The sequence below is a fragment of the Giraffa tippelskirchi genome, chromosome 4 (genome assembly GCF_054371585.1).
Source record: "Giraffa tippelskirchi isolate mGirTip1 chromosome 4, T2T-mGirTip1v1.2.pri, whole genome shotgun sequence".
NCBI classification, from domain to species: Eukaryota; Metazoa; Chordata; class Mammalia; order Artiodactyla; family Giraffidae; genus Giraffa; species Giraffa tippelskirchi.
In genome coordinates, this window is record NC_137278.1 from 44,258,125 (window position 1) to 44,284,027 (window position 25,903).

General features: G+C 41.7%; 1 protein-coding gene across 1 annotated transcript in view; it reads right to left on the minus strand.

The window, feature by feature from the left end:
• The window catches only part of B3GNT2 (UDP-GlcNAc:betaGal beta-1,3-N-acetylglucosaminyltransferase 2), a 60,816-nt gene extending 39,333 nt beyond the window's left edge, over positions 1 to 21,483 (minus strand). The window contains exon 1 of the mRNA XM_081588437.1: positions 21,340 to 21,483. The gene's annotated coding sequence lies outside the window, so the exon portion shown is untranslated. The remainder of the gene's footprint in view (positions 1 to 21,339) is intronic.
• Between the last annotated feature and the right edge of the window lie 4,420 nt (positions 21,484 to 25,903).

The window sequence follows — 25,903 nt, forward strand, 5'->3', positions numbered from 1 at the left end:
GGGGGAAGTCTGGGAGCCTTCCTGGAGAAGGTGGGGTGGAAGGGGCTCAGACTGTTCATTTATCCTGAGGAGAATAGTTGCAAATATGTCCATTTCTTTGGGGCTGCAAAGTTGTCAGTCTGACATGGGTCTATAGAAAGTTTCCAGGTCGAGAGTTCTCTGTTGGTGCCCCTGCTTCTGTTTTCACCCTTGTCTTTCATAAGTCCCGGGCTCTCTCAAGCTGGCTGGGTAGCCTGGGGACTACACAGTGGATCCTATGCTTTGCCCCAGGCCTCTCATGTTTGAGTCTCTCATGTCACCCATTTACAGGTGAAGAAACAGTGGCAAGTTTCCCGTGCCCTTTGGTGCCAGCACACACGTGGTATTTTTGCCCAGCCAGACTGTAGGCTGACCATGGAGTCCTGGGTGCCCTTCCTTCTGCCATCTGCCTAGGACACCCGCATGTCCATAAACAAAAACCCTGAGCCCATTCCCACACCTGCCTCCTTTGCTCTCTCCTGCCCTTACCTATCATGCCCCAGAAGCACTCAGCCACCTGCTGTTCAGATACAGGCCCCATGAAACTGCCCAAGAACCCAAAACCTGCAGCCCCAGGGCTGGCTTCCACCCACTTGGTTATATGGAAGCCAACTCCTGCAGCTCTGTGGACACTGTTCAGAATGAGGGCCTGCCTTCTTGGCAGCTAGCCCCCACGGCCTGGTTGGTGCCTCTGTCCTGGGCCTCCCTCCTCCCTTCACTGCAGGCCTGAAAAAGATCCCTTCATGCCACAGAGCCAAGCACTCATGTGTAGCATCAGAAGCAGAAATCCCCAGATCTCATATATGCTCTGGACGAAGGTTTCTCCAGAAAGACAGCAGTGAGTTGCTAGCCTGTTAATCAGTTCCAGCTGGGGCCATGAAAACAATAGCCACCTCCTGTCAATAGCTAAAAATATGAATTCCTGATGGCAAGTGTGAAGTTCTTAGAATTCTAGTCCAAACTGCTTGAAACTTACAACTGAGAAAATGAAGGTCCCAGAAGTAGTTTTCTAGAGGCGAAACAGCTAATACTAGAGATAATATCTTGAATGTTGACAATTAAGTCACATGTTAAAAATCACCTGACTCCTAAAGCAGACCCTCTCTCCCAAGGTTACTTTGACTTTGCAACAGCAGAAAAACATAAAGCCTCTTTATCAGATTCAGATGCTAGAAACCAACGTCATGATTTCAGGGGATTTGTTCCATAGCCCACAAGAGCCCTGATGCTGGAAGAACTCTGTGAATTCCCAGGCGAGTAAGTCTAGTTTGTTCAGGACATTGTGGTGAGCTGTAAGGTCAGCAGTTTGGAAGGGCATGAACAATCATCTCTAGTAGGGTCATCATGTTGCTTTAGGTAATAGAACTCTTGTTACAGAGAAACGCAAAATCATACTCTCAATTATTATCAAACTCCAAAATTACATTCAAGAGGAGAGGCCCATAATTGCAGCATCAAGCATGAGACAGTGCCATTAATACGATTATCAGGGCATAAGCCTATTAGAGGACTTAATGCCTCTTTGCTGGTATCATCCTTTCTAAAGCTTCCCCGGCTCTGGAAACCATCTCAGTTGGAAACACAGCTGTTACACAACAGTGATTTCCAAGGGACACAACAAAGATCTGCTGGCCTTTACCAAAGGTCAGAGCTGCCTGGCTAAAGGCTGAGAACACTTTCAAAAAGGAAGACTCACCTGAGCATTCTAGTGGGCGTTACTGAGAAAGGAAGTGCATCCAGCCCTGAGTCCTCTCCAGCCCTACAGCAGACCAGTCATGGGTAAAACTGTCCCTGGTGATATGCACATGCCACCTTAAATGGACACAGGAACTTAAGTTTTGGCTGCTGCTGGTGAAAAATCATGATATGGAGTCCTGCAAACCCAGGTTCAAGACCTACATTCAGATTTAGCCCTGTGTGTCTCGTGAGTATAGTAAGACCTATCTCAAAGAGTTCCCAGGAAGGGAAGTTAAGATGACTTATGACCAAGTGCCTTTAGACACATGGTGCTTAATAAATGTTCGTTTTTCCTGTGGCCTTGGCAGTGATACTAAGTCCTCACCAGGTCGAAATTCAGGTAGTATCTTGGCATAGAATCCTGCGAATTATCAACCTTTGTCCTGGGAGCCCACAGAAAGAGTTGCTGTCTGTCCTCACTTCAAAGAGTTCAGACATCAGCTGTCATTATCTCCACGTAGCATGGAAAGATTAATTGACTGTCCCTGGAAGAAACCACCTGCTTGGTCTTCAGGAACCAGTGACTTACAAAACTCACTTGGCAAACTGTCTCACAATAAAACCGCCACCAGGACGGGTAGGATCTCCTCCTTAAACATGACAGAGAAATCCAAAAGCAGTGGATGCCATTTAAAAAGTGAAAGCATTAGTCACTCAGTCATGTCCAACTCTTTGTGACCCCATGGACTGTAGCCCACAAGGTTCCTCTGTCCATGGGATTCTCCAGGCAATAATATCAGAGTGGATTGCCATTCCTTTCTCCTGGGGATCTTCCCAAACCCAGGTGTCCCACATTGCAGGCAGATTCTTTACCATCTGAGCCACGAGGGAAGCCCCAATGGACCCCATGGATAGTCTCTAAAAGGGAAGCAGGATACATGCAACGATGTGGGTGAATCTCAAAACCACATCTTTCTTGTTGAATGAAAGAAGTCATACACCAAAGAATATACATGAAGTACAAGAAGACGTGAAGACTAATCTATAGTGATAGAAATCAGAATACTCATTGCCTTGGGGATAAGGAGACAATTAACTGGAAAGAGGCTTGAGGGAACTTTCTGAGATGAGAGAAATAGTCCATCTGTTGATTGGAATGATGATTACATACCATTGTCAAAACTCATCACACTGTATACTTTGCATTTATGCACTTCATTGGTTATAAATTAAACCTCAACCAGCAAAAAAAAAAAAAAAAGGAAGCGGCAGAGTTTAAGCAGAGGATTTCTTGCTGGCTCAGTTGGTAAAGAACCTGCCTGCAATGCAGAAGACCCAGGTTCAATCCCTGGGTGGAGAAGATCCCCTGGAGAAGCGAATGGCAATCCACTCTGGTATTCTTGCCTAGGAAATCCCATGGACAGAAGAACCTGGAGAGCTGCAGTTCATGGGGTCATAAAGAGTTAGACACAACTGAGCAACTAACACTTACTTTTTCAGAGTTTGGGCAGAGGGGAGCACAGGCAAGTGGGAAAAAGAAGGAGGTCCCCACCATCAGTCCCACTACTGTGCTGGGCAATTTCTCTAGCACCAAACTCTAGGGCAGCTATGAACTGACTTGTCAAAATAAACTACAGATCGGAGAGGATACACTTTTCTAAAAGTGAATACCCTATTCTGAGTCAAGGGTTCAAGCCATTAGGTTCAAGCCCTTGCTCCTCTACAATTTGAAAACCTTTCCATTACTATTTCCTACTTTTCTCATCAAAAGTCATCCCAGGACATAGTTTCCTAGACTCAGCTTCCTTTAGAGGTCACCCTCTCTCCACCCCTAGCTGCACATACACATTAATACGCATAACATTATAACATTAATTCTATAAACCCCAACCCCATAATGCCATAGATAAAAGAGGCAGAGTTTAATTAATCAACCAAAGTCAAATTGCTGATCACCAGAAGTCAGGAAAAAAGAGAGTTTGGGTTATCAAGAAACTTCCAAGAGAAAGAATCCTGACAAATATTTCAAAAAGCAGAATCCTCAAAGGGTGGGAAAATGGAATTGGACAACTGGAACTGGAACAAAAATCACAGATTGTAGAGCCAACTCCATCATTAAGTTCTTGTGTGACAAATCCCTCCTGTTCTGTCAACAGGGATTTATCACAGATGACAAACAGATCCTAAGCAGGGTGGCCTCTTCTTCAGTTTGATTTCCCTGTTATTTTATTGGCTCCACCTTCTTCCCAACTGTGTTCTTTTCTACAAGCATCTCATTCAGATAGTAAACGGTCTCTTCTCCTTGTCTCTTTTTATGACTCAGGAAGACTTTCCTAGGGGATTCCCCTTTCTGACTCCTTTACTGGGATGGAGTCACATGAACCTTCCTACGCCAATCACTGGCTAAATAAATGGAACCACCTTGACTAGTTTAGATTAATTATGGTTTACTGCTGAATCTTCACATGAAGAAGAACAGTCACTGCTACCAACCAGGACAAAGCAGATGTTACAGGTAGGGTTTCCCTGGCCTTGCATGTAGGAAGTTTATTGGGGAGTACTCTCAGCATCAACAACTGGGAGAAGTGAAGTTAGCAGGAATGCACAAAGGGAGAAGTTGAGCTACAATGAAATCACAATAAAAACCTTAGCTGATCTTTCAGGGGAAGGGATAGTTAGTTTGGGTTCAACATGTCCACACTGCTATATTTAAAATGGACGATCAACAAGCCTACTGTATAGCACAGGGAACTCTGCTCAATGTTATGTGACAGCCTGGATGGGAGGGGAGTTTGGAGAGAATGGTTACGTGTATATATATGGCTGAGTCCCCTTACTGTACACCTGAAACTATCACAAGATTATTAATCAGCCATACTCCAATATAAAACTCAAAGTTAAAAAAAAATGTTTCCGAAAATAAATAATTTACTAAAAAAAAAAAAAATCATTTGGAAAAAATAAAAACAAACCTTAGCTGATCTTTTAGAGAGCTCTGGGGCTGGGATGGCTCAGAGTTGTCTCAACTGAGGTAAGGGAGCTGGATCTTTTTACTCCTGCACAGATCAGACATTAGATGTGGGCTGCCTCTGGGAAGGGAGCACTACCATGGACAAAGTGACTCTTTTCAGCCTCGGCAAAATCTCAGCTGATAATTGCTGCTGTCATCCCTCCCGGGAGATGGGGAAATGAGTGCTTCAGTCTTGGAGTGGGGATCAGGGTGGCTCCATGTGTCACCCACTGTAGGAACGATGGATGTTACAACACCTCAGGCCTCCTAGAAACCAACAAGGAGTCCACACTCATGTCTAGAGAAAGCCTTATATATCAGCCTTTACCTGAATCATCTCTGGAACCCAATTACCTCATTACCCTTCCACTTCCTTAGGCAGAGGTGATAGAGGAGCCTCCAACTGTCAGCTACCATCCTGGTTTCAAGAGGAGGACAGCTGGGACATGGCTATGGGCACTGAGTCTGGGTGGGACCCAAGCCCTCAGACTTGAGGAGCTTGATGCCGACAAGAATGAAAATCCACAGGAACAGCCTTGAACAAGCTGGGAGCCTGCTAAGCCCTGGCATCCGCTGAACTTCCCAAATTACACACATTAAGCTGTTCTGCTCCACATTTCCATAGTGTGCTTCCTGCCAAGCTTCCTAGCACCGCCTACACAATGGGAAAATCAAAACGAACAGTTAGGCCAATTACGGATACGACAGGTCAAACAAATAAGCCTTTATCTAGGACTTAAGCAGACATAGTCAACAGGGGTCTAATCCAAAAATTGAGATTTGGATGAAGAAAGGCTTTATAAAACAAAGAGGGAGGTGTGGTGAGAGCAGAGATATTTGCATGAATTTTTCCTCTGTCTCAGTGAAAATACTAAAATAACATTTTATCCCGCCTTTCCATGCTGCCCTGTGCCCCCACCCCCATCCCTAGCCTCTTGAACATTCTCTGGGTCTGTTACTGATCTGGCTTTAGAGCCAACCCACAGAAAAGTTTTAAACTAGGGTGTGAAAACAGCTGTCATTGAAAGGAGCTGGAGAATTTACTTAGTTAATTATTATGTATCTAGTTAAATGCCCAAGAATTAAAGCCAATCATAGGTATGATTGTGTGTATGTGCAGAAAGTACAGAGACTGTGTATTACAGAAACCCCAAGCATTTCAGCTAAGTGAGAAACTCTAGGTGGAGTGAAGGACTTGCATCTGATAATGCCACTATTACAGTAGAGGGCCAGATATGATAGAACTTTATTATCTTATTACTTTTAACAAGAAAAACTGTTTACAAGTTTCTGGTCACTTTCATTCCAGCAGGAAAGACCTCAAGTCTTATGGATACTCATTGTTCTATGGAAAGGAAAATGCAGAATAGTTTTCTTTATCCTTTTTCCCCCTCTGGACTAACAAAGGCCATTCCTTTTCATACAGGCCCATAATCTTTGCAATTCCGAAATCCATAAAGCTTTGGAAAATGAAAAAAAATTTTTTTCATAGTGGTGTTACAACTAACTTGGTTAGTTTGGCAGCAAAACCTGACTGGAATTTATAGGCAGGGGTAGTTACAGTTTTCATTTATCCCATATTTCACCACAAATATGTTAATGTGTTTGATCACAGGTGCTGCCCCAGGCATATTAATATATCGGAATGAAGACACATATTTCAGGGAATTATCAGCATACAGATGGTATCTGAAGTCATGGGAATGGTTGAAACGGTCCAGGGAATGAAAATAAACTGAGAAGTGAAGAAGGCTGAAGACCAAATTTAGTGAATGGGCCTGAAGGAGGATCAGGAAGCCAGGAAGAAGTGAGAGAGGATGTGTAAGCAGCTCCTTTGCCCCCATTCTATTTGCCTATTTCTGTTTCCCTCAAACTGTAAAAACTCAGTACAGATGTGAGATTACTAGGCAATATTTAACCTAACCCCTATAGCATGTACTCCATGCCTCACTAATCAGATAGTTTTGCAATCCCTGATCACACAATGTCTTGCCTAAAACATGTAGATTCTTTTTCTTAAAGATGTAGAAATGAAGAATAAGTAATTAACAGATAACTAGATCTTTCCCCCAGCTCCCCCTGCAGTAATCCCATGAGCAAACTCTGTGAACAAGGTAGAGTCTAAAGAAAGATCACAAAAAGTCAACAAGTCTGCACACAGTGAACTATGATGAAGACAATGACCCCCTCCTCAAATGATTAACTGAGACTAGCTTCCTTTTTTGCCCTTTAAAAACTCGCATGACCAAGCAGAATGTTTGGAATTGGTTCTGGGACATGAGTCCACCTTCTCTTTAGGTTGCCAGCTTTCCAGATAAATAATCTTTCCTTTTCCAACCAATACTTGTCTCTTCAGTATTGGCTTTTGGGAGTAACCAGTTGAACTTGAGTTTGGAAACAGAAGGCAGAAAACAGGATGTGGAGATGCAGCAGCCCAGGGAAAAGAAGGTTTCAGCATGACAGGTGGCCATCATTGTTGGCTGCATGGAAGTCAGCAGCAGACCAGAACACAGCAAAGGGCTTTGCAGCCTCAGAGGTCTTGTCTCCTGGGAGGCTGAGGCTGAGACTATCTTAAACCTATTTTGTGTTTTTAAGAGTGCCAAACTCTGCTGCGTTCATTGTAGGTGTATATTAAAGACTTGTTAATTAACTGAATATGTCAATTAAAACCATTGATTAGAGGGGCAAGCCTGCTTTTGTGAGGTCTCATTTGGAATAAAAGGCTGAGAACACAACAGATGTATTGGGTGGGGGACAGTTTATTCTCTTTTCTAAATGGTATTTATTACTTTCATAATCAAAACACATTCCTTAAAAAAAACAACTTTTTTCAATGAGAGTGGACAGTTGGGGAGAAAGCATTAGGGTGAAAAAAGCTTTTTGCCAGTGTGACCAGCAATCTCTTAGAACCAAGTTGTGCCAGAAGAAAACAAAGCAGGGCTCAAGGGAAACAAATTTAATTTCTCTTCCCTCTTATTCTCTTTTGGTTTTATTTGCAGGTGAACCATGGTGCAAGTCAGCAACTTGCATAGGGAAGACTATGAATATATTTTCTTGACTTGGTGAGACAGGACATAAGTTACAGGAAGGAAAGGGGAAGAAAATGGACACCGGATAATGGAAAAAGCTGTGACTTTGGGGGAACCATTTCAGCGAAATAGTATGTGAACGTCTGTTATAAGCAAGACCAAGGAGGATGAAACATGGTCCTTGCCCTTAAAATGTGTGACTGTTTGCTGCTCTCTCCTTCAACCACCAGTACTGATGGTCCTGATGGACAAAGGGGGCTCAATCAACCTCCCATGAATGAGGGAATCAGATATCCACTTACGAAAAGATGTGGCACATCCTTCAGGTGGAGAAAAAAATTCCATTCCCTTTCCTTGATATTTTTTGAATCCACTAATCCCAACAGGTACCCTCTGCTTCAAGATGTCAGGAAAACCAGGCCGTAGGGTACTAAAGGGCCAACATTTCCCCCTCTCTTGGATTTCAACACTGCCTGGCTGGCTCTTCATTTTTTGCCAGCTGCCCCTTAGAGTTGCAGATATTTGAGAGAAGACCCTAGCAGAGTCTGCTCCAAGGCTGCCAAGTCCTCATGACATTCTGGCCCCAAGGAGACCCCAGAGATAGTTTTTCCCCATTTAGTGGCAAGATCCAGGCCTGGCTAATGTGCTGTGATATTGGGGTCCAAAAGCTGTTCCTATTTTGCTTCCAAAAGTCACTTTCAGATGCCAGAAAAAAGGGAAGTTTTAATCTCTAAAGCCTGGAACACAACATTCCAAAACAGCTGGAAAGGCCTTGGAAACTTCTCAGATAAAGTTAATTAAAACCTTCCTCTGCCCTAAGGGTCAAATTCTGTTGTTCATGGATAACCTTCAAGTTGTCCAGCTTAGTTTCCGGATGAGCAAGTCTCCTGAGGACTTGAAGATTTGGTCTGGAAAGCTGTGTCCTGTAGAAAGGGCCAGCTGTTTCTGCAAGGGAAACAGTTGTTTTCTGCCTCAGAAGTTCTCAGCCAGAAATGTAAGGAGAGCCCAAAGACGTTTCTGCCAGCAGTTTCTGCTATGGTTCATACCCCATTTTTCAGCCAAAAGAAATCTATCCCTCATATCCACCCAGGAAGAAAATATCCCCATGATACACAACATTGAGGCTGAGAAATGGAATATTCCCTACCATGTCAGTAAACAAGGATGTCACAGTCATCAGGAACTGCAGCCCTCCAACGTGAGCTGGTGAGCCCTAAGGGCACTCAGGAAGAAGAAGAATACTTGCTATCTAGCAGCCATCTGACTGCTGCAGTCACTCCCTCCCTACAGTGAGCCCCAAGGAAGCTCAGGATGTGAAAAACACAGGATACTAGCCCCATAGTTGAGATGCATATGAAAGGAATGATTTAAGTTAGCCCAAACTCTTGCAGCTCCCCATACATAGAAAAGTACTAAATTCCTTAACTTGGGATATCTAGTTTTCTTTCTTTTCTTAAAATTTATTTATTTGGCTGTGCCAGGTCTTAGTTGCAGCATGTGGGATCTAGTTCCCTGACCAAGGATCGAACCCAGGGCCCCTGCATTGGGAGCATGGACTCCTAACCACTGGATCACCAGGGAATCCCGGGATATCTGGTTTTCTTTAATTAGCAATAATCATTTGATGTTCAGACTACCTGCCCTTTGTTGCAAAATTTCTATAGAAACTGGTTCCTCCCCTTGCCTCCTTGGAGCAATTCTCTCAGGGCTATTTGAGATGCTGCCTCCCAGGCTTAAGTCCTAAAAATTTCCACTGAATAAAACGTAACTCTCAACTTTTGTGCTCAGTCGCTCAGTTGTGTCCAACTCTTTGTAACCCCATGGACTGCAGCCTGCCAGGCACCTCTGTCAATGGAATTTTCCAGGCAAGAATACTGGAGTGGGTTGCCATTTCCAACTCCAAGGGATCTTCCTCACTCAGGGATTGAACCCCCATCTCCTCTGTCTCCTGCCCTGGCAGGCGGATTCTTTACCACCAAGCCACCTGGAGACCCCTCTCAACTTTTAGGTTGTGACTATTTTTTAAGTCGACAAGGCCCATGCTCACCATCAGAAAGGCCATCTTTGCTCTGCAAAGAACTGATGGTGTCAGTCTCTCTGCACAAGGTTAATAACTTGTATCACTGAAACAAAATAAGAGGATTACCATAGCAGGAAGGGAGTGCCTCACCTTCTCTCCTGCTGCTGTGAGAAACTTAGTGCAAGAAACTGAGCCTAGCCCTGGCTTGGCCCCATACAGCTGGCAGGCATTTCAGGATTTCAGGAAAAAGGGAGCCATTGTCCGCAACAGGATACATGCTTTGCCAGCATGTCTTTTCATCAGCCCAACACAGGTCACCTTCTCTGCCTGTGGATCAACAAAGTCCTCAACAAATATCAAATGTCTTTGTGTGTTAAAAGATCTCCAAGAACAGATGTGGTTGAGGTATCCTATTGTAAATCAAGGGTTATTTTTTGCCCAGTCTGATTCAGTAAATATTGACTAGGAAGCTGACTTAAAAGAAACGATGCCATGGGCTACTGGAAAACAAATGTGAGACCCAGGTCCCTCACCTTTGACCTCCAGGAGCTTTTCATATGAGGCTTATCTGCTGTGGGCTCTACCACACTCAATATCTCCTATAGAGGGGGAGCCTCCCCTAGTCAGAGCCCCCCGCTCAGAAAAATAGCACCAACTGTTCTATGTCCAGTAATGGTCACTAATTGCCCAGGACCATGGCCTAGCCCAAGGGCCACGCTGATAGCAAGGCAGTGGCCTGGAGTGAACTGGCATGGAAAGACCACAAAATCTGTAGAAGCTGGTGTATATGGAAGAAGCAGAGTACACAACTGTAGGTAGAAGCTTGGTCCTTAAAGACCACGTCCTGGAGTGAAGCTCTTTTGACTCAGCTTTACCACTATTCCTCCCTTTCCTGATGCCCAACTATTTTCCTTTTTCTGGGCTCCTCTGTATATGTACCTTTCAATACCCACACCTTAGCACACACACCTACACATACATACTCCATTACCACCACTACTTATAGTAATGAGAGAATTTCTATTCCTGACCAAGAGGGAAGAGAAGAAAGAGAAGTTATGCGGTCACCATGGTAGGAATTGGAGGGCTTGTGTGACCTCAGACCTTTAGTAGTGGAGATGAGGTAGTTTGAAGCTTGCCCAGGCCTGACACAGCCACAGGGATCATAAGCTCCAGAAGGGCTGCCTTGTTTGCTGCTGTATCTCCTAGCTCTGTACCTGCACAAAGCTGGTGATCAGTAATGCTGGCTGAATGAATGATTGAAAAGACTGGGGACCAGAGAGATTAACGAAGGCTTAACTTTGGCTGTCTATCATGTCACAGTCTCTCTCCCCATGCTCCATACCTGGGAGGCTGACCAATACTGACTACATTCAAACACTTCCTTATCCCCTGACTTCCAGTGGGGTTCAGCCAAATGGGGAACCCTAGCCAGAAGGCAATGGCACCCCACTCCAGTACTCTTGCCTGGAAAATCCCATGGACGGAGGAGCCTGCTAGGCTGCAGTCCATGGGGTCGCTAAGAGTCGGACACAACTGAGCGACTTCACTTTCACTTTTCCCTTTCATGCACTGGAGAAGGAAATGGCAACCCACTCCAGTGTTCTTGCCTGGAGAATCCCAGGGAGGGGGGAGCCTGGTGGGCTGCCGTCTATGGGGTCGCACAGAGTCGGACACGACTGAAGCGACTTAGCAGCAGCAGCAGCAGCCAGAGATCAGAGACAAGAAGGCAAGTGATACCAGGGTATACATACCCCCACGAGGGCTACATTCTTATAAAGAGGCCCCCTTCTTACCATTGCTCTGCTTCCCAATTCTCTCTCCTCTTCAGGCCTTAGACCTGTAATGACTCCCAACCCAATGTTACCATCCCCAGGTAACACCAATCCTTTACGGTTCCCCCACCAACCCTTGTAAATAATGCCTTTATTAAACATTCCTCAAAGCACCCAGTTTGAATGTATCATCTATTTCCTGCTGAGACCACAAAGGATAGAGGCTCCAAAGATCAAGTGCACCCTTTTTGCTATCTTGTTTTCTCCACGTTCTAGTACATTCTGCTCAACTCTATCAGCAAACATTCATTGCTTTACAGAGGCAAGCTGTTTGGGAGGGTATTTGCTCAGAATGACCCAGTATGAGCTGAGGGGGTGGGTGGCAGAGGGAAAGCAAGAGAGGGTCCTGCCTCAAGGCTAGTAAATATACTGCATAAACACTTAGTGAGGAAGACACCTATCTTTGCAGCAGGAAGTTAGGGTCAGACCTTCCATTCAGGAATAAAGTTTTCCTTCTCTAATAACATTAGTTTCTTTGGCTAAAAATGTTTTGTTTTGAGATATATTTTATTGTACAACCATATAATAATAATACAAAAGGTTCTTTTGGGGAGAAGGATATTGCTCAGCTCTAACCACATAGTTAATTAACCCATATTAATGCAGTGGAAGCAGAGTGGGGGTGGAATCATCTCTTCTGTGTTATGTATGCCTTTTTAATATTGATAAGTTCTCAAAAAGCAAGGGTTACTGAGCATATCAAGCTGTGCCCCTCTTTCAGCCTTTAGAGTGGAGTTAGGGAGAGTGGGTGAAGGCAATAGGGATATTTTAATTTTATGATAATGTGCCCTCTCAGAACATACCAAGAGAGAAAAGTACATTTAAAATTTTCTGAGAAGGAGATTAACAGGGTCTCATGTGATCTGAAGCTTTCTCTCACCTCTAAAAAAGAATACCTTTCCATGGTTCTCTGATGTATATTATCTTGTCTACTTGGGATCTACTGTTAAAGCAGGTTTCCTACCAGGCAGATTCAACAGCAGTTTAAGATGCCCGATTTCCTACCTAAAATGAAAATGGAAAAACACAGCCTCTGAATTTACTTGTTCTGTTTTTTTCCCCCTCCTCCTCATCTCTTTTAAAAGAAGGATATATTGGTTTCTTCAGTTCGGTCTTTTGGCAGCAGCCATTTAAAAGAAAGAATCACGCGGTAATTATTAATTTTGCATGGAATCAACTCTGGCCTCAGCTTTCATTTGAGATGCAGTTACATGAAAAACAGACTGCGTTAATTTCATCCTCTCTGGGGTTGCTTAGCAACAAGGCCTTGTTCCAGATCATTTCTTCTTCTTGGCCCAGAGTGCTCTCTTTGGGGCATCGCTCATGCTAAGGCAATCATCGTCCTGTTGCTGTCCCTTCTGAATGTGTCCCTATGGTCCTGATGCCCCATGGGGTTGGCTTCGCTCCAGTCACACTGGCTGGGGTCTGTAAAAGCCCTGAGCTTGTCAGCACAGAGAATGAACTATGCTTGGGGAACTGGGGATTTAAACAATAGAAGTTAGACAGGAAAGTGAACGAGGAAGCAAGAAGTATGTCTAAAGTGATACTGGAAGACAGTGGGGCAAAGATGAGATAAATACTGAAGTCCTTTTCAATTAAAAAAAAAAATAGCATTACTATGTTCTAATTTGAAAATCTTTCTAAGCTATATTGTTAAATGATAAATGTGAGGTCCAGAACAGGATGCATAGAATACTGTTTTTGGATGGGAAAGAGAAGAAGAAGAGATATGAAAATATTTTGATGAGTTTTGCTCAAAGAAAAATACAGAAGGGAATTCTCTGGCAGTCCAGTGGCTAGCACTTCACAGTTTCACTGTCCAGGACCTGGGTTCAATCCCTGGTCAGGGAACTAAGATCCCATAAGCTGTGCAGCACAACCAAAAAAAAATAAAATAAAATACAGATGATTATGAGTGTCTGTGAGGGGTGAGAATGATGCAGTAGAAGGGCAGGGGCAAAAACGAGATTTTTCACCTATATACCTCTTTATATTGTTCTATTTTATAAACTAAAAGAATGTATTACCTAGTCCAAAAAATTTTCTTTTAATAAACATTGAAAGGAGTTAGCAATCCAATGTAAGTTGTTAACCTTTGGGACAGTTGGGAAAGTTGGGTGAAGGGTATCTGGAGCTCTATTAACTGTTTTTGCAACTTTTTTTGGTGAATCTGGAATTGTTTAAAAATTAAAGTTAAAAGAAATTAAAAAAAAAATATCAGCAACCCCAACAAATTTTCTAGTTTTTTCTTTCTGTTTAAATACTGTTATTGTTATCCTTTAAAGGCAGTCAGTCTGCCCATGCTGAACATTTTGAGTGACTTGGTAGGAGATGGGGATATCTTTGAGCATTCGGAGCTTCAGAGAAAAAGACCTCAGGTGGGAACATTAGCCTTAATCAGAGTGTGATTCCATCCCTGCCCCAAATGGCTTCAGCTGTGGTCCCTAAAGATTGACGAGAAATAAGTGCCAGCCTCCTTAGGAACTGGTCTCTCTGAGTATGAAACTCCCATGATAAAAGCATCACTCTCCAGTTCATATAAGCCCTCAATTGTGTCTACATGGTTTCCCTGGATATCCTTCAGTGTTTTTCATCTCTGCAGCCATCTCATCTTTTAAATTACTCTATACGTATCTTTCTCAACTAATCTTCTTGAGGCTATGTGCAATGACTGAGTCATCCTCACACACAACTCTTCTGGCAGAGCATACTTTTTTAATGTTTTTATTTAAAATAAAAACTTGAAATAATTATGGATTCACAGGAAACTGCAAAAGAATATACAAAGAAGTTATAAATGCCTCTCTTTAAAAACAAAAATCTTAAATCAATAACCTAACTTTTCACCCAAAGTAATAGAAAAAGAAGAGCAAACTAGATTCAAAACAAGTGAAGGAAGGGAGAAAAAAAGATTAGAAAGGAAATAAACAAAACAGACTAGAAAAACAATAGAGAAAATCAACAAAACCAAAAGTTGGTTCATTGTCAAGATCAATAAAATTGACAAACATTTAGCTACACTTAAAAAGATAAAAGAAGACTCAAAATGACTAAAATCAGCAATGAAAGAGTAAACATTATTATTAACCTTGCAAAAATAAAAAGGACTATGAGGGGAAATTATGAATAATTGTATGCCAACAAATTAGATAACATAGATGAAATAGACAAATTCCTAGGAAGACAAAGGCTACTGAAACTGAGTCAATAAGAAATAGAAAATCAAAACCACAATAAGATATCAGTTTACACCCACTTGAATGGTTATCATCAAAGAGACAGACAATAACATGTGTTAGTGAGGATGTGGAAAAATTGGAACTTTCATACACTGATGGTGGGAAAGTAAAATGGTACAGCATCTTGGAAACTGTTTCAGTCCTTCAAAAAGTTAAATATAGAGTTACCACATGATCCCAAAATTCCGCTTGTAGGTATGTCTTCAAGAAAATGAAAAATGTATGTTTTTAAAAAAAGGTTATACATAAATATTCATAGAAGCATTATTCATAATAGTCAAAAAGTAGAAACAATCTGTATGTTTATAAATGAATGAATAAATAAACAAAATGTGGCATGTCTACATAATGCAATATTATTCAGCCACAGAAAGGAATAAAGTACTGATACATGCTCCAAGATGGATGATTCTGGAAAACATGCTAGACAAAAGGAGATAGACACAAAAGAACACATATTGTATGATTCCACATATATGTAATATCAAGAATAAGCAAATCTATAGATGCAGAATGTAGATTAATAGTTTCTAGAGGATGGGGGTGGAGAATAGGAAGCAACTACTAATGGATATGGGGTTTTTTTTGGAGAAATGAAAGTGTTCTGGAATTAATGGTGATAGTTAACATATCTTAAGAACCATTGAATTGTAAGCTTTAAACGGTGAGTTTTCTGGTATAAAAATTATATGTCAATTTTTTTAAAAGGATGAGTAAAAACAATAGTTATTGCCTTTATAAAATGTAATGAGATGGACTTCCCTGGTAGTCAATTGGTTGAGAATCTGCCTTCCAATGCAGAGAAAGCAGGTTTGATCTCTGGTCTGGGAACAAGATCCCACATGCTGCAGAGCAACTAAGCCTGCACGCTGCAAACTACAGAATCCATGTGCTCCGGAGCCCATGCTCTGCAACGAAGAGCCCGCATCCTGCAACTAAGACGGGATGCAGCAAAAAATTAATAAACAAAAATAAATATAGTTTTGAAAATGTAATGTGAGATTCTATATACCCTTTACTCATTTACTCTTGACCCATTTACCTCAGTGGTAACATCTTGCATGACTTTAGTACCATATCACAACCAGGAAGATGACTTTAGAACAATCCACAAAGCTTATTCCAATTTCATTAGGTTAACATGAACTTGTGTGTATGTGGGTGCACACACATGGATGTATTATTAATTCTATGCAATTTTATCATATGTATGTTCATGTAACTACTACCACAGTCAAGACACAGAATTGTTTCATCATCACAACGACCATTCCAGCTCCCTGTTTGCACTCATGCTCTTCCTCTCTCTCCATCTCTAGAACCCCTAGCAAACATCAATTTATGCTCCATGTCTATAACTTTGTTATTAAAAATTTTTAATATAAATTGCTATATGTCATACAAAATGCTACATAAATGTAATATTTTGAGTTTGACTTTTTCCATTCAACATAATTTGAGATCCATCCAAGTTGTTGGGTATATCAATAGTTCATTCCTTTTACCTTTAATTTTATTTATTTTTTTATGTTCAAAATAACTAATATTTAAGAATCATTTACAATATTGATAAAATTTAATCTAAGAGAAGTTCAACTCACTTTTTCTACATATCAATACTGGGTATTAATAGGAGACAGAGTGAAAATAACTGTGGTCAAAATGACTATCTCAAAAACATAAATGCCTGGTGTTAGTATGCCTACATATAACTAAGTTTGGAGTATAAAGTTTTTTGGCTGCAAGAAAGAACACGTGTTTTACTTCACCAAGAGGGATATCTCTTAATACTGGGATGACTTCTCTTGGTATTTGTTCTGCTGTGATTTTTAGCATGTGAAAGTGAAGTTGCTCAGTCATGTCCAACTCTTTGCGACCCCATGGACTGTAGCCTACCAGGCTCCTCAGTCCATGGAATTTTCCAGACAAGAGTACTGGAGTGGGTTGCCATTTCCTTCTCCAGGGATCTTCCCGACCCAGGGATCGAACCTGGGTCTCCTGCATTGCAGGCAGATGCTTTACTGTCTGAGCCACCAGGGAATAGTTATCTGTAATTGTATGAGCTCCAGATAAGAGTACATAGCTGGTTACTGTAGCTACTTACTATAGAAAGAGGAAGTGGACAGATAATGTAACTGTCCAATGTTTTTGAGGCCAATAGCTTAAGCCTGAGGAGTTTAGCCAAGATTCAGAAATAAAAGCCCACAGGAGATAAGAGTGTGAAGCCAAATTGGGAACTTAAGAATAAAGCCATAAATTGCTTTTTCTGGCAACGATGATGGTGAATTTTCCACCATTTTCCCAGTGTCTTTATGCAGTCTCAGAACTGAATCCTCTGCACAAGCACCGCAGAGGGAAAGGGGGAAAGAGAAAAAACTGAAGCAGAGACCAAGAGGTGATGGTGCCCCCAGCCTGGGCACAGGTGCACTGGGACCCTCTCCAGGGTGGCATAACAGGAACCACACCAGTTCCTGTTATTTCAAAATAAGTTTTTATTTTTAGAACAGTTTTAAATGTACAGAATTATTATGAAAATAGTACAGAGAGTTCTCATATACTCCACGTCCTATTTCCCCTATTATTAGCATTTCACAATTAAGGGCCAATCTTGATACTTTCTTATTAACTAAAGCTCATATTTGGGATGTCCTCATTTTTCCCTGAATGTCCCTTTTGTGTATCAAGATCCCATCTGGGATACCCTGTGGCTCAGAAGGTAAAAGAATCTGCCTGCAATGCAGGAGACCCAGACTCTATCCCTGGGTCAGGAAGATCTCCTGCAGAAGGGAATGGAATGGCACTCCACTCCAGTATTCTTGCCTGGAGAATTCCATGGACAGAGGAGCCTGGCAGGTTACAGTCCATGGGGTTGCAAAGAGTTGGACCCAACTGAGTGGCTAACACTTTTACTCTATATTCACAGCATATCTCCTTAGACTCCTCTTGGCTGTGACTGTTTCTTGGACTTTTCTTTTTTTGCTGTTGTTATCATTCTTGTTTTCTGATGACCCGTAAGAGTTTTAAGGGGTCCTGTTCTAATATTTTGCAGTATATCTGTGGTTTGTCCCATGTTTTCCTCACAGTGAGACTGGTGTAATGCGTTTTGGGGAGGAAGACCACAGTGGTAAAGTGCTGCCCTCATCACATCTAGTATGGACTGGAATATACTAACAATATGATTTATCACTGCTGATGTTACCTTTGCTCACCTGGTTGAGACAGTGTTTGTCAGGTTTTTCTTCTATAAAGCTAGGGGCTTCCCTAGTGGCTCAGATGGTAAAGAATCCATCAGCAATGCAGGAGACCTGGGTTCAATCCTTGGGTTGGGAAGATCCCCTTGAGAAGGAAATGGCAATACACTCAAGTATTCTTGCCTGGAGAATCCCATGGACAGAGGCGCCTGGGGGGTTACAGTCCATGGGGTCGCAAAGAGTCAGACATGAATAACACTTTCACTCTCTACTGTAAAGCTATTCTTTTCTTCTCTCTCTATTTCCATACTATACTCTTTGGAAGAAAGTCACCACATACAAACCATACTTAAGGAGTGGAAAATTATGTTCCATCCTCTTAAGGGTAGAAAACCTACATCAGTTATTTGCACGGGAGATATATCTAGTTTCCCCAGTTTATTTATTCCATCATTTATTGATACCAGATGGAATCATGAATATTTATTTTATGCTATGGCTATAATATAATACTGCAATACGTTATTAATTTTGTTGCTCAAATTGCTCCAGCTTTGGCCATTAAGAGCTCTATTCCGTTGGCTCCAATATTCCTTTGACATATGACCATCACTGTGGGGTTTTTTGATTTTTGTTTTTGTGAGAGTGATGGATGTTCATATGCAAAAATATGAACCTAGACACAGACCTTACACCTTATATAAAAAGTAACTCAAAATGGACCACAGACCTAAATGTAAAATGCAAAACTACAAAACTTCTTGAAGAAAAAATAGGAGAAAATCTGCATGACCTTGGGTCTGATAATGAGTTTTTCAATATAAAATCAACAGCATGATGCAGGAAAGAAACATTAACAAGTATGATCTTATTAAAATTAAATTTCTTTTTAAAAGACATCATTAAAATATGAAAAGACAAGTCAAAGACTTGGAGCAAACATTTGTAGAACACGTATCTGACACAGTACTTGTATATAATATACAAAGTCTCAGAACTCAACAATAAGATAATAAACTACCCAATTAAAAAATGAACAAAAGATCTGAACACATACTTCACCAAAGAAGATCTGCAAATAGTTATTAAGCACATGAAAAGATGCACTGTATCATTTGTCATTAGGGAACTGCAAATTACAACAATGTGATACCACTACATACCTATGAGAATGACAAAAAAAAAAACCCTAAATACCAACTCCTGGGGAGGACAAGGGTGCTCTTTATCATTCTGAGGAAATTTCCCTCTATTCCCAGTTTGCTGAGTTTTGTTTTCTTTTTTTTTTAATATGAATGGCTGCTGAAATTTTGTTAAGTGTGGATTCATGTGTAGTTGTAAGAAAGAATATACAGAGATCTATATACTGTTCACCCAATTTTCCCAAATGCTGTGTGCTTGCTCAGTTGTGTCTGACTCTTTGCGACCCCGTGGACTGTAGCCCACCAGGCTCCTCTGTCCGTGGAATTTTCCAGGCAAGAAATACTGGAGCGGATTGCCATTTCCTACTCCAGGAGATCTTCCCAATCCAGGGATCAAACCCATGTCTTTTGCATCTCTGGCACTGGCAGATGGATTCTTTACCACTGGGCCACCTGGGAAGCCTCCCCTCCCAATGCTCCCTTATGCTAACAGTTCTCAAAACACTAAAACAGAGCTTCCCTGGTGGCTCAGGGGTAAAGAATTTGCCCACCAATGCAGGAAACTCAAGTTCGATCTCTGACCCAGGAAGATCCCACATGCCGCGGAGCAACTCAGCCTGCTGGCCACAACTGTTGAGCCTGTGCTCTAGAGCCTGGGAGCCACAACTACTGAGCCCATGTGCCGCAACTACTGAAGCTCAGTGCCCTTGAGCCTGTGCTCCACAACAAAAGAAGTCACTGAAATAAGAAGCCCGTGCAATGCAATGAAGAGTAGCCCTGGCCCACTGCAACTAGAGAAAAGCGTGCGCAGCAACAAAGACCCAGCATAGCCAAAAATAAATAAGTTAAAAAAAAAAAAAAAACACTAATACAACTAGAATACCGGCATTAGTATAATCCATCTATTCTATTTATATTTTAGTTTAATTTATACTCATGTATGTGTTTACACAATTTAATCACGATTAGGTTTGTATATCCACTATCCCAATCAAAATACAGAACAATTACATAACCACAGGATCTCTCTAGTTGCCTTTCATAACTGCATCCATCATCCTGCTCCTTCTCCTTACAATCCTAATCCCAGACAACCACTAATCTGTTCTCCATTTCTAAAATTTTGCTATTTTATGAATGTTCTATAAATGGAATCATACGATGTGTCTTTTTGAATGGGCTTTTTAAACAATCAATAGCTCATTCCTTTTAACTGCTGTATAGTATTCTATGGTATAGAAGTACCAAAGTTTGGGGAATTTCCTGGTGGTCCAGTGGTTAGGACTCTGGGCTTCCACTGCAGGGCACACAGGTTCAATCCTGGGCAGAGAAACTAAGATCCCACATGCCACACAGCGTGGCCAGTAAATAAGTAAATAAGTAGAAGTACCAAAGTTTAACCATTCACCTACTGTTGAAGAACATCTTGGTTATTTCTGCTTTTTGGCTATTATGAATAAAACTGCTATAAACATTCATAAATAGGTTTCTGTGTGAGCATAGGATTTTATTACTCTAGGATAAATATCCAAGGAATGAAACTGCTGGGGCATTTGGTAAGTGTGTGTTAGGTTTGTAAGAAACTGTCAAACTGTTTTCCAGAGTGGCTATACCATTTTACATTCTTATCAGCAATGTATGAGTGATCGTTCTTCTGCATCCTTGCTAGCATTTGGTATTGTTTCTAATTTTGCTTTAGCCATTCTAATAGATGTGTACATACTCTCTTTAAGAAAGCTTATAAACACCTTAAAACAATCGAGCCGATACTAACTAGTTACGTCTATATGCCTGGCTCCAAGTTAGGCTCTCTGAATGTGGAGGAGACTCAGCTCCTACAAATGAGGAAGTGTGGAAGCAAGATCAGAGCATGAGAAGAAGTCAGTTCCTCCAAAGTCAATCCTATGAGCCACCAGTAACAGGCTCACCAGTAATTATGTGTGAACCCAGAAACCCATGTCAGGGAAATCCCTGTTTTGTGCTCAGAGGGGAGAAAAACTCCACAACTCTGTGGAAGGGTTAGAGGAATTCACTGTCTGGATCCAGCAGAGGCTCAAAGTTGGCTGCTTGAAACTCTGGGTGAAAGAAATGGCATTCATTCTCTGGATCTCCAAAAAGGGCTTCAGATTCTGCCTGTGCTTTGCAAAGAAACAGGACAAAGTTAACAAAAATTCCCACCTGATTTTCAGCCTGAGAGAGCACCTTATCCTCTTCTAGTAGATTCTGTTAAGGAAGATTCCTGGATTATCACCCCAGTTCAAGTCTCTCATTTTCCTCAACTTCTGTCCATTGCATGGAGGTTGGGAACATGGGTAAAATTACATAGTAACATAGTTATTGTTACAGTTACTGGATCTCAGTTATCTAAGGAGTAGAGGGCCCTGATGTTCCAAAAATGTTTGGTTTTAAAAACTCTTTAAACAAAGGTCAGTTTTGTCTGGACTGACACAGAACACTGTGCTCAGGACCTCATAGAGGCATAATGCTATCAGGGGACTTTCTGTCCTTGCTGGCATACCTGTCTCCACCCTGCCCTTCCTGACTTTCATCCCAGGGGACATCTATTGTCCACACTCTGTTCTGAATTTTCAAAAAAGTATTTATTTATACCCCACCCTATGCCAAATAGGCTTTGAAGAAATTTTAAATTTAAAATATTTTATGTAAAACAGAATAACAAAAAGGAAAACAGAACTAAAATTAGTTAAAAGGAAAAATAGATGTGGCCAAATTAGTATTTTGGAGAAGGCAACGGCACCCCACTCCAGTACTCTTGCCTGGAAAATCCCATGAACGGAGGAGCCTGGCGGGCTGCAGTCCATGGGGTCACTGAGTCGGACACGACTGAGCGACTCCACTTTCACTTTTCACTTTCATCCCCTGGAGAAGGAAATGGCAACCCACTCCAGTACTCTTGCCTGGAGAATCCCAGGGACGGGAGAGCCTGGTGGGCTGCCGTCTATGGGGTTGCACAGAGTCGGACACGACTGACGCGACTTAGCAGCAGCAAATTAGTATTTATCATCCACAATGAGTATATCTTGCTTTAAAGAATGCTTTTAGCGTCTAAGACCCAAATGCAATAACATTCTTTTAGAAAGCCATCATTCAGCTTTTCCCATTTGTCTTCAAAAGTTTTAGGTTCACTTTATTCACCCATATTTTCCATTCCACTATTTTGCTCTTCAATGACTGAGCTTTTAGTGTCTTATCCACTTAAATAAATACTTTAAGAAGGATTTTCTCTATAGCCTCTGACTCCAGCTGATGGTTAGTAACCCTTCTACTAATAGAAAACCCAACAGACAGCCCCTTTGTGCTCTCATTGACTAGTATTATTCAACTTGAAAACTTTCTGATGATAACAAGCAAAGATGTGATAAAGCCAATTTCTCAACAGAGAAAAATCAGCTGTTGAATAAACATTATTGTTAATATATGATGTCTGAGATTAGAGGTCTAGTCTCTCTTGTCCACTAGCGTGCCTCATGCAGTGCCTGAGACAGTCGAGATTCAAATATTTACTGAAAACTGTTGCGTGCCCTTGCAGAGCAGGATACACTTTTCAGACATTCTGGGAAAATACAGAAATAAAGGATTCAGGGGTTCATGACCAGCACCTTCCCATGTACCCACCCTAGGTCCATCATGGTATATAGAAAGCAAAGAAGAACTAAAGAGCCTCTTGATGAAAATGAAAGAGGAGAGTGGAAAAGTTGGCTTAAAGCTCAACATTCAGAAAACTAAGATCATAGCATCCGGTCCCATCATTTCATGGCAAATAGACGGGGAAACAGTGGAAACAGTGGCTGACTTTATTTTTCTGGGCTCCAAAATCACTGCAGATGGTGATTGCAGCCATGAAATTAAAAGACGCTTACTCCTTGGAAGGAAAGTTATGACCAACCTAGACAGCATATTAAAAAGCAGAGACATTACTTTGTCAACAAAGGTCTGTCTAGTCAAGGCTATGGTTTTTCCAGTGGTCATGTATGGATGTGAGAGTTGATAAAGAGGGCTGAGAGCAAAAGAATTGATGCTTTTGAACTGTGGTGTTGGAGAACACTCCTGAGAGTCTCTTGGACAACAAGGAGATCCAACCAGTCCATCGTAAGGGAAATTGGTCCTGGGTGTTCATTGGAAGGACTGATGTTGAAGCTGAAACAGTATTTTGGCCACCTGATGTGAAGAGCTGACTCATTTGAAAAGACCCTGATGCTGGGAAGGACTGAAGGCAGGAGGAGAAGGGGACGATAGAGGAGGAAATGGTTGGATGGCATCACTGACTCAGTGGACGTGAGTTTGGGTAAACTCCGGGAGTTGGTGATGGACAGGGAGGCCTGGCGTGCTGTGGTTCATGGGGTCGCAAAGAGTCGGACATGACTGAGCGACTGAACTGAACTGAAACATACATATATACGTACATATGTATGTGTGTGTGTATATATATGCTGCTGCTGCTGCTGCTGCTAAGTCGCTTCAGTCGTGTCCGACTCTGTGCGACCCCATAGACGGTAGCCCACCAGGCTCCGCCGTCCCCGGGATTCTCCAGGCAAGAATACTGGAGTGGGTTGCCATTTCCTTCTCCAGTGCATGAAAGGGAAAAGTGAAAGTGAAGTCGCTCAGTCATGTCCGACTCTTAGCGACCCCATGGACTGTAGCCTACCAGGCTCCTCCGTCCATGGGATTTTCCAGGCAAGAGTACTGGAGTGGGGTGCCATTGCCTTCTCCGGTGTATATATATACATATATATATATATATATATATATATATATATATATATATATATACGTAATGGTGGATGAAAGCTTCAACTTCCTGTGCCAAGGCCTTTCAGAGGACCCAAGATTCCCTTTGTGGTTCCCATCTTCTCTAGAGACCATGGAAACCCTGCACAGGTCCCTCATGTGGCATTGGGAGGGCATATCCACTGAAAAGTTGGATGCCCTAGAGATATCCTAGCATACAGTCACCCTGACAACCCCAACCTCTCGGAATAGCCTCAGTGACAGCATTTCATGAGGGTACCAAAGTAGCAAGAAGTCATGTATGAAATGACCTCTTGGATCCTTTAAGCCCTATGGCTGTGGTTTATCCCAGTGCCATGATAAGGCAGCCTCAAACTGGGACCAGACTTCCCAATCCACCGGCTTTACTGTCCCCTGGGCCTTGTTAATGCTGCCACTTGACTCCCCAGTTACTGCCCTATCATCTTTTCCAAATTCTTAAGTGCCCATTAGTTTACAGTGTTGCTCAGATGCTGCAGCATTTTCTGTCTGGCTCCTGCCCTCATAGGGAAAAAACAAATGTTTAGGATAAGGGAACCAACTGAAAGACCAACTAATAAATCATATACACACTCCGCACTCCAAAGCTCTTGTTGTTGTTGTTTTGGAGTCACTCAGTCGTGTCTGACTCTTTGAGACCCCATGGCCTGTAGCCCACCAGGTTCCTCTGTCCATGGGATTTCCCAAGCAATAATACTAGAGTGGGTTGTCATTTCTCTCTCTAGGGGATCTTACTGACCCAGGGATTGAACCCACGTCTCCCTCATTGCCGGCCGATTCTTTACCACTGAGGCACTAGGGAAGCCTGAAAGCTCTAATCTGAGAATAAAATCCCCACTCTGTTTAACAAGACCATAATATTTCTTTTCTTTTTGATAAATAGACTGACTATAGCTGGTTTCTCAGTCTTGGCACTACTAGTGTTTTGGTCCAGATAAGTTTGGTTGGGAGGGCTGCCCTGTGCTGTTGGATGTTTCCCAGCCTCCCCGGCCTCTGTTCACCGAATGCCAGTAGCAGCTGCCTCCAAGACGTCTCCAAACAGTGCCAGATGGCGCTTACTGCAAACCACTGGAGTAGAATAAGCAACACAATCTGAAACCCAGGCCTATAAAAAAGAAAAACTACATCAGCCCAAAGCCAAGGGAATTTGACCTTAAAAAGAGGCAAAATGTCAGTGGTGGGTGAATCTTGCAACTTTTTGTGATTTAAAAAATTTTTCCAAATAAAAAGTTTAAAAAAGAGTATGAAACAGCTTGAATTCAAGCTTTTTTCTTTTTTTAGCTTTATTGATATATAATTCACATACCATACTATTTGCCTTTTTAAAGGGTAAAAGTCAATGTTCTTTAGTAAGTTTACAGGTTTGAGCAAACATCACTACAATCTAATTTTAGACATTTTCATTCTCCTCTAAAGAAATACTATACTCATTAACAGTCACCCAGGTTGCCCCCAGGCAACCACAAATCTACTTTGTCTCTATAGGTTTACCTATTCTGGACATTTGATATAATATAATTGTAAATGTAACATGTGGTCTTTTGCAATTGACTTCTTTGACTTAAAATGTTTTCAAGGATCATCCATCTTGTAGCATGTATCCGTAATTCCTTTTTATCATTGAAAAACAGTTTTTGGGAAATGTATATTTTCATTTCTCTTGGATGTTTAGTTAAGATTAGAATTATTTGGTCAATGGTAACTCTATGTTTATTATTTTGAAGAACTGTTTTCAAAATTGACTGCACCATTTTACATTCCACTAGCAATGTATAAGGGTTTTAATTTCTCTGCATCCTCCTCAACAACTGTTATTATCTTGCTTTTAGTTTTAGCTTACTATTTTACTGTGGTTTTGATTTGCATTTCTCTAATGTTGAGCATCTTTTCATGTACTTATGAGTCATCTGTACATCTCCTTTTGACAAATGTCTATGTCTATTCAAATCCTTTC